This window comes from Scyliorhinus torazame, unplaced genomic scaffold (assembly GCF_047496885.1).
Source record: "Scyliorhinus torazame isolate Kashiwa2021f unplaced genomic scaffold, sScyTor2.1 scaffold_485, whole genome shotgun sequence".
Lineage (NCBI taxonomy): Eukaryota > Metazoa > Chordata > Chondrichthyes > Carcharhiniformes > Scyliorhinidae > Scyliorhinus > Scyliorhinus torazame.
Window position 1 is genome coordinate 150,160 of NW_027308212.1, and position 7,841 is coordinate 158,000.

The 7,841-nt window shown below is 47.1% G+C and overlaps 1 non-coding gene across 1 annotated transcript; it reads left to right on the top strand.

Annotated features, from left to right (window-relative positions):
* The first annotated feature begins 335 nt into the window (after positions 1-335).
* trnas-gcu (transfer RNA serine (anticodon GCU)) lies at positions 336-425 on the top strand. The gene has a single exon. It is a non-coding gene; the product is annotated as a tRNA-Ser (tRNA).
* The last annotated feature ends 7,416 nt before the right edge of the window (positions 426-7,841 follow it).

Below are 7,841 nucleotides of genomic sequence, written 5' to 3' on the forward strand. Positions count from 1 at the left end.
AATGGGCCGAATGGCCTCCTTCTGCACTGTAAATGCTATGATAATCTATAATGAATCTAGGACAAAGGTTCGGCACAACATCGTCGTCCGAAGGGCCTGTTCTGTGCTGTATTTTTCTATGTTCTATGTGGCGCAAAAACATCCAATACAACTATTACTGCGATGGCCGGGAACAGATCCCCGGTCAACTGTTTGGTAAGCAGCTATGCTCAACACTGTACCGCCATCGCTCCATTTTAAGTTTTGGACACCAGGTTGAATAGAATGAGGCAGATAATTTCCATCAGTTCATGGATGCGAACCGCATTTAGACGTATTTGCGGCTGAGTGCGTGGGACGTGGTGGCCCAGTGGTTACGGCGATGGACTGCTGATCCATTGTGCTTTGCGCGCGTGGGTTCGAATCTCATCCTCGTGGAATTTTCATCCACTCGTTCTCTGAAGTGTCGCTCATTTATCCAAGATGGATCTGCAATCGCTGATGTGACAATCTATTCCAGGTTTTCAGGCCAGATTGCATCGAGTTGGGTTAGTGGAGGGAGGAACGGAGGCAGACGTGTTGGGGCTTCAACGCCGGTTGACACCAGTTCTTCTTCGGCCGAACACAGTATAGTCGATGTTTCCGTGTTGACCTCTCCTATAATTAAGTTCTGCCACCTCTCCCAGATGAAATTCCTTCTATTTGTACTTTGAAGGGGTTCCATGTCTGTGCGAAGATCAAATATTAAAGATCCATGAAGTGAAGGAGTTGTACCACGTGGTTAAGGGGATGCACCGTAACCCTTGGTGCTCTGCGCTCGTGGGTCCGCATCCCATCATCGTCTGTAACGTGTCTGTAGCGTCTCTGTCTGGTCCACTTCATGAGGGTGAAGTAAAAATGCTGTGATTTTTAGCTTTTGTTTAAGGGCTGGAGGTGGTGAATACTCGAACACTTTCCATATTCAAACCACATTACAAAATGACGAGGAATTGACTTTATTCACTCCCCGCCCTAATAGCGCATAAATTCTGTGTTGGAAACGATTTCTTTCCCTCAGTTTGAAAGGCATGAAGTCGCGCCAAAAAGATAAGTTCATCAGGTATAGAATCAAAATTAAGCCAGTCGACCCAACGAATCTGCCCGTCATTCCATCATGGCTGAAAGGTTCCTCAGCTGCTACTTAGAATGTTACAGACCAAGAGATCGTTTATGATATCAGCCAGAACACCTTCTCCCAAGAATACATGACCTAGGAGCGGGAGTAGGCAATTTAGCCTCCTGAGTCTAACACCTTCCATGTGATCTTAGCAAATCCCATCGAGGCCTCAACTCCACCGTCCTGCACGCTCTCCCTAAACCTTCAACTCCTTACCAATAAAAATCTCTCTAACTCCTCCTTACAATTACTCACTCTCCCTGCATCCAACGCACTGTGGGGTTGCGAATTCCACAGAATCACAAGCATTTGGGACACGCAGTTTTTCCTCAAATCGGTTTTAAATTTGCGATCTCTTATACTCAGATCATGACCTCTGGTTTTTGGATGACCCACAAGAGGAAGCATCAACGCCACGTCTCCTTTATCCATACCTTCCGACATCTTATACATCTCAATTAAATAATGGCGCATAAATTCTGAGTGAAAAGCTGTTGGCCAGTCTTCCTCAGTTTGAAACTAACGATGTGGCGCAAGAACATCCAATACAACTATTATTGTGAAGGCCAGGAATCGAACCCGACTCAACTGCTTTTGGTCAGCACAGTTCAGATATTTTACTTTCGTGATGAATGGTTGTTCTGTGAAGGTGATGTGATTTCTTCTGTGATGTTGTTCTGATGGGAAAGTGGGGAGTGACTGGAATCACCTTCATAGAAGGAAGTTCGGGGCGGCAGTTTCACCTCTCTGGGAACATTGATCAACCTGTTACTGATTTCATCAAACTTTGCCTCAAGTCCGACGCCGAAGCGAGTCAGTCACGAGCAGAGTGGCGCCGTGGGAGCGTGCTAGGCCCATAGCCCGGAGGTCGATGGATCAATACCATCTTCTGCTATTTATATTCTCACTCACACCAAACGGAAACAAGTGGCAATTCGTCAGCAGCACATCTGCCTTTTTTCTTTATTAGTATTAACGTTTTGCTTTCAGTCAGATCCGCTCTTTGACACCTGTTCTTCAGCTACCTTCAGTACAGTCGAGGTGACTCTGTTGACTTCTCCCGGAACACTCTTCTGCCGCCTCTACTTGCTGAAAGTTCTCCTGTTTGGACACTGGAGGGGTTCTTCGGCTCCTTGTCTGTGAAAGCAGCACCGGAAGTAGCTGCGGGGAGAGATTCCAGTCGCCAGAATGCAACTCTCCAATTGGATACTTCACGTCGCTCAGATCTCAGACTCTCAATAACTTCGTGTGAGGAACAGGTAGAGCGGGAATTTAGTCCTTGTGATTAGAGCAAACTGATGAATGCAGCAATTAGAACCTGCTTAACCCCAGCGGCTTGGACAAGGATGGCACTCAGATACAGGACTCAGGCTGGGGTTCAAAAGTAGGAAAAGCGTATCTTGTTTGAAATGAAATGACGATGAAGACAGAATTTAAGTCTATTCATGCACGGATCTTCATTTCGACGGCAACGCGCCAGGAAGTTTTTGATAAGGTTCCCCACGGTAGGCTATGGCAGAAAATACGGAGGCTGGGGATTGAGGGTGATTTAGAGATGTGGATCAGAAATTAGCTAGCTGAAAGAAGCCAGATGGTGGTGGTTGATGGGAAATGTTCAGAATGGAGTTCAGTTAGAAGTGGCGTACCACAAGGATCTGTTCTGGGGCCGTTGCTGTTTGTCATTTTTATAAATGACCTAGAGGAGGGCGCAGAAGGGTCGGTGAGTAAATTTGCAGACGACACTAAAGTCGGTGGTGTTGTTGACAGTGCGGAAGGATGTTGCAGGTTACAGAGTGACATAGATAAGCTGCAGAGCTGGGCTGAGAGGTGGCAAATGGAGTTTAATGTAGAGAAGTGTGTGGTGATTCACTTTGGAAGGAATAACAGGAATGCGGAATATTTGGCTAATGGTAAAATTCTTGGAAGTGTGGATGAGCAGAGGGATCTCGGTGTCCATGTACATCGATCCCTGAAAGTGGCCACCCAGGTTGAGAGGGTTGTGAAGAAGGCCTATGGAGTGTTGGCCTTTATTGGTAGAGGGATTGAGTTCCGGAGTCATGAGGTCATGTTGCAGCTGTACAAAACTCTGGTACGGCCGCATTTGGAGTATTGCGTACAGTTCTGGTCACCGCATTATAGGAAGGACGTGGAAGCTTTGGAACGGGTGCAGAGGAGATTTACCAGGATGTTGCCTGGTATGGAGGGAAAATTTTATGAGGACAGGCTGATGGACTTGAGGTTGTTTTCGTTAGAGAGAAGAAGGTTAAGAGGAGACTTAATAGAGGCATACAAAATGATCAGGGGGTTAGATAGGGTGGACAGTGAGAGCCTTCTCCCGCGGATGGGAATGGCTAGCACGAGGGGACATAGCCTTAAACTGAGGGGTAATAGATATAGGAGAGAGGTTAGAGGTAGGTTCTTTACGCAAAGAGTAGTGAGGCCGTGGAATGCCCTACCTGCAACAATAGTGAACTCACCAACATTGAGGGCATTTAAAAGTTTATTGGATAAGCATATGGATAATAATGGCATAGTGTAGGTTAGATGGCTTTTGTTTTTTGACTTCCCATGTCGGTGCAATATCGTGGGCCGAACGGCCTGTACTGCACTGTATCGTTCTATGTTCTATGAAGGCCGAGCGTTCTAAAGCTCTGCGTTCAGGTCGCAGTCTCTTCTGGAGGCTTGGGTCCGAATCCTACTCCTGATATTGACTTTTCTCCCCGCATGTAAAATTTCTCCAGCTAGATTTTCAACCTGAGGAAGATCCAATATCTCCCATTCAATGGATAAGCGTCGGTCGCAGGACAGGAGATTCCTGCTTAAATACGCACAGCAAGACGCCACTGGCAAAAGCCCAGTTAATTACTCGATAATCTGCTTCAGTGACTATAGTTGAGGAAATAACATTGATTCCAGGGCTCCGAGTAAAATTGGTTTTCAAAAGTCGTGCTGGTTGGATTGTTCACATCCGTCCGAGAGAGGAAGATGGGAACTCGGTTTATTTCCTTATTGCCCACTGTGAGGGATTACTGGATATCGTTATATATCTATGTTGCTCCTCTGTGGCGTTCTCCTGGATAACGTTTCCAGTCCAGCTTTGACAAAGCGTCACCTGGACTCGAAGCGTTAGCTCATTTGTCACCCTCCAGATGCTGTCAGACCGGCAGAGATTTTAAAACGTTTTCTCCGTGGTTCCATATTTGTGAGCATTACAATGTTGTAATGTGTCATTTTGTCTCATTCATTCCTGGGACAAATGACGGGATGAGACTGCAAGAAACATTCTGACAGGTATTTGGTGCACAGCAAACAGGAGCGTGCGTTATGTTTACTTTTGGTGTTAGGGAGAATGTAAATTGCAGAAAATTGCCTCGATTCCTCGACCTCGGGGTAATGACCCAGCACGCTTCCGCTGCGGCACTCTGCTCCTTAAACCAGGAGCTACAACATTACTGCCCTGCGGTAGCCACTCAACTATTCACTTCCTCATTTAGTCTTTCAACAGGAACACACGTTTGAGCAAACTGATTCTGGTCAGCATAGGTCAGATAATTAACTTTCGTGCGCAATGGTTGTTCTGTGAAGGTGATGTGATTTCTTCTGTGACGTTGTTCTGATGGGAAAGTGGGGAGTGTCTGGAATCACCGTCATAGAATGAATTTCGGGCGGCAGTTTCACCTCTCCGGGAACATGGATCACGCTGTCACTGATTTCTTCAAACTTTGCCTCAAGTCCGACCCCGAAAGAACACAACCACGAGCAGAGTGGCGCAGCGGAAGCGTGCTGTGCCCATAACCCCATGGATTGAAACCATCATCTGCCATTTATATTCTCTCTCACATCAAACGGAAACAAGTCATTGTTTGCCAGCAGCATATCTGCCTTTTTCTTTATTAGCATCAAAGTTTTGCTTTCAGTCTGATCCGTTCTTTGACACCTGTTCTTCAGCTACCCACAGTACCAGTCGAGGTGACGAAGTTGATTTCTCCCAGAACACTCTTCTGGCGCCTCGACTGGATGAGCGTCCTCCTGTTTGGACACTGGAGGGGTTCTTCGGCAACTTCTCTGTGACAGCAGCACCGGAAGCAGCTGTGGAGAGAGATTCCAGTCGCCGGGTTGCAACTCTCCAACCGAAGTGGATACTTCACGTCGCTCAGATCTTAGTCTCTCAATATCTTCGTGTGAGGAACAGGTCGAGCGGGAGTTCGGTCCTTGTTGATTCGAGCAAACTGATCAATGCAGCAATGAGAATCTGCTTAACCCCCAGCGGCTTGGAGAAGGATGGCATTGAGATACAGGACTCTGGCTGGGGTTCAAAATTAGGAAAATCACATCAAATTTGAAAAGAAATGACGATGAAAATAGAATTTAAATCGATTTGTGCACGGAGCATATCTTTGCCGCAACGCGTCAGGATGTTGGAGCCGTCGAAGTCGCTGCGTTAAAATCGCAGTCTCGTCTGTTGGCGTGGGTTCGAATCCAACTTCTGGCATTAACATTTCCTCCACGTCGTTACGTTTCTCCAGCAAAATGTTCAGCCCAAAGAAGATCCAATACCTCCCATTCAATGGGGAAGCGGTGGCCTCAGGACATGAGATTTCTACTTAAATTCGCACAGCAAGACCCCACAGGCAGAAGCCGAGTTCATGACTGGATGACCTGCTCAGTGAGTCTGCTTGAGGAATTAATATTGATACCACGACTCCGTGTAAAATTCCTCTTCTCATTATTTAAATAGCCTGTCTGGTTGGATTGCCGAGGTGACTCAGTTGACGTCTCCCAGAATCCTCTTCTGCCGCCTTTCCTGGATGTACCTCATCCTGTGTGGACACTGAAGGGCTTCTTCGGCTACTTGTCTGTGAAAGCAGCACCAGAGGAAGCTGTGGAGAGAGATCCCAGTCGCCAGGATGCAACTGTCTAATTGGATCCTTCACGCCGCTCAGATTTTAGACTCTCAATACCTTCATGTGAGGAACAGGCAGGGGGCAGTTCGGACTTTGTTGTTTGCAGCAAACGGATCAATGTATCAATGAGAAGCTCCTTAACCTCCAGCGGCTTGGAGAAGGATGGCTCTCAGATACCGGACTCTGGCTGGAGTTGATAAATAGGAAAAGCACATCTGATTTTGCCCAGTTCAAGGAGACACATCCTGAGTGAGTGAGACACATCCAGAATGTGAATTGAAACTTGGTAATTTGGTGCAGTGAGGAAATCAGGAAAGGTAAGTGGGAAGTCAAATTCTGCTGCTTCTCAGTTAAAGGTGCAGTGTTTAGCGTAGTGTATGAATTGCTGAAGCTGCCCCCACCCTACTTGCTGAGAGGCAGTCATCTGTCAGTTCTGTGAAAGCTGCACCTTAAGCAGCTGTGGAGAGAGATTATAGTCGCCAGGATGCAACTATCTCATTGGACCCTTCATGCCGCTCAGATATTAGACTCTCAATACCTTCGTGTGGGAACAGGTAGAGCGGCAGTTCGGTCATTGTTGATTGGAGCAAACGGATCAATGCAGCAATTGGAAGCTCCTTAACCCCCAGCGGCTTGGAGAAGTATGGCACTCAGATACAGGACTCTGGCTGGGTTTCAAAAAGAGGAAAAGCACATCGAGTTTGCAGAGAAATGACGATGAAGATATAATTTAAATCGTTTTGTGCAAGAAGCGTGTCGTTTGCCACTACGCGGCTGGATGGCTGATCAGTCGAAGGCGCTGCGTTAAGGTCGCAGTTTTCTCTGGAGGCGTGGGTTTGAATCCCACTTCTGACATTAAGTTTCCCTCCACGAGGTTACAGTTCTCCAGCAAAATGTTCAACTCCAGGAAGTTCCAATTACGCCAATTCAATGGGGAAGCGGTCGTCTCCGGACAAGAGATTTCTACTTAAATTCGCACATCAAGACCCCACAGGCCGAAGCCCAGTTCATGACTGGATGACCTGCTCAGTGACACTGGCTGAGGAATTAATATTGAACCCAGGACCCCGGATAAAATTCCCCCTCTCTTGTTGCAAAAAGCATGTCTGGTTGGATTGTCGAGGTGACTCAATTGACCTCTCGCAGAATCCTTCTCTGACGCTTTTCCTGGATGTACCTCCTCCTGTGTGGACACTGAAGGGTTCTTCGGCTACTTGTCTGTGAAAGCAGCACCAGAAGCAGCTGTGGAGAGAGATCCCAGTCATCAGGATACAACTGACTAATTGGATCCTTCACGCCGCTCAGATCTTACACTCTCAATATCCTCGTGTGATGAACAGGTCGGCGGCAGTTCGGTCCTTGTTGATTGGAGCAAACTGATCTATGCAGCAATGAGAAACTCCTTAACCCCCGGCGGCCTGGAGAAGGATGGCACTCAGATACACGACTCTGGCTGGGCTTCAAAAATAGGAAAAGCAAATCTAGTTTGAAATGAAAGGACATAGAACATAGAACTGTACAGCACAGAACAGGCCCTTCGGCCCTCGATGTTTTGCCGAGCATTTTCCGAAACCAAGATCAGGCTATCCCACTCCCTGTCATCCTGGTGTGCTCCATGTGCCTATCCAATAACCGCTTGAAAGTTCCTAAATTGTCCGACTCCACTATCACAGCACGCAGTCCATTCGACACACTAACCACTCTCTGAGTAAAGTACCAACCTCGGACATCCCTCCTATATCTCCCACCCTGAATCTTATATTTATGCCCCCTTGTAACAGCTACATTTACCCGAGGAAATA